At 37.6% G+C, this 1,277-nt stretch overlaps 1 long non-coding RNA gene across 1 annotated transcript; it reads right to left on the minus strand.

Moving 5' to 3' along the window:
* Nucleotides 1-609: 609 nt before the first annotated feature.
* On the minus strand, nucleotides 610-1,261 carry LOC113472542. Its single transcript, XR_003394809.1, has 2 exons — nucleotides 966-1,261; nucleotides 610-814 (listed from the first exon to the last, which is right to left on the minus strand). It is a non-coding gene; the product is annotated as an uncharacterized LOC113472542 (long non-coding RNA).
* Nucleotides 1,262-1,277: the final 16 nt, after the last annotated feature.

Raw genomic sequence — 1,277 nt, forward strand, 5'->3', positions numbered from 1 at the left:
TATTAAACAAATCAGAGATAAACTTCACTGGGTACCCAGGTTTTTGCTGAAAATACTGACATGCATATTTACAAAAAGGAACTTATAAATATTTTTAGGTAGTAGGTAGGTAATAAGAACTCCTTAGCTGGTCGATACTTCCGCAATTATTGTCTCTACGTTGATCAAGTATTCCATTGATGACCGAAAATAATAACGAGCACTCCCTCAGTTCCACGCAAACTTCAAGTTGGTCCCAAGAATAAGACAGCTTGCTTCACTCGATCATTTCGAGGCTTCACGTTGGGCGCCAAAATGTGACGCTAAGGTTACAAAAATGGAAACCCGGGCCAAGGCCCGGAAATAAAAAGGCGATTTACACAAACAACTGACAATGTTACTTATCTTTTTATTTCCAAATATCCAAATAGAGGAGGTAAGTATCCAAAGGTAAGTTTCCAAATTGAGGTGACGCTAAGGTTACAAAATGGAAATCCGGGCCAAGGCCCGGAAATAAAAAGGCGATTTAAACTATAATAACTGACAATGTTACTTTCCGGGCCAAGGCCCGGAAATAAAAAGGCGATTTAAACTATAATAACTGACAATGTTACTTAGCTTTGTTTATTATTTCCAAATATCCAAATAGAGGAGGTAAGTATCCAAAGGTAAGTTTCCAAATTGAGGAGAAAAAAAAAGAATATAATTTGCCAGTCGGCTCCAAAATTTAACTTTTTAGACAAATCGAATTAATTTAATAATTAAAAAAAATAAAAATCACAGGGCCTTGCTCTTTTGCCTTTCCAAAAACCATTAAACTTCTCTCCCAAATTACCTCTCGCTCTAAGCTCCACATTTGCCAGTCGGCTCCAAAATTTAACTTTTTAGACAAATCGAATTAATTTAATAATTAAAAAAAAATAAAAATCACAGGGCCTTGCTCTTTTGCCTTTCCCAAAAACCATTGAACTTCTCTCCCAAATTACCTCTCGCTCTTAGCTCCACCTAACCTACCTCTTCTCGTCCCATTCCATACTCACTTCACACTCTCACGCTCTCTTTCACACCAACTCACTCAAAATATGAGAAAACCAGATGGGGTAGGAAAATTAAAATAAACAAAAGGGAAAAGAGGGATAGGAAAAGGAATGGAGGAGCAATTGATTATAAAAGGGGAAGAATAGGGGAACAAATGAACAACAATAATGGGTCAGCCCAAACAGGTGGGAAATTCCGGGATGATCAGGGAAGAAAAATGGGGAAAAACGGGAACAACGGGAACCATGAAAATAGTGGGG

This window comes from Diaphorina citri, unplaced genomic scaffold (assembly GCF_000475195.1).
Source record: "Diaphorina citri unplaced genomic scaffold, Diaci psyllid genome assembly version 1.1 scaffold6049, whole genome shotgun sequence".
Classification (NCBI taxonomy): Eukaryota; Metazoa; Arthropoda; class Insecta; order Hemiptera; family Psyllidae; genus Diaphorina; species Diaphorina citri.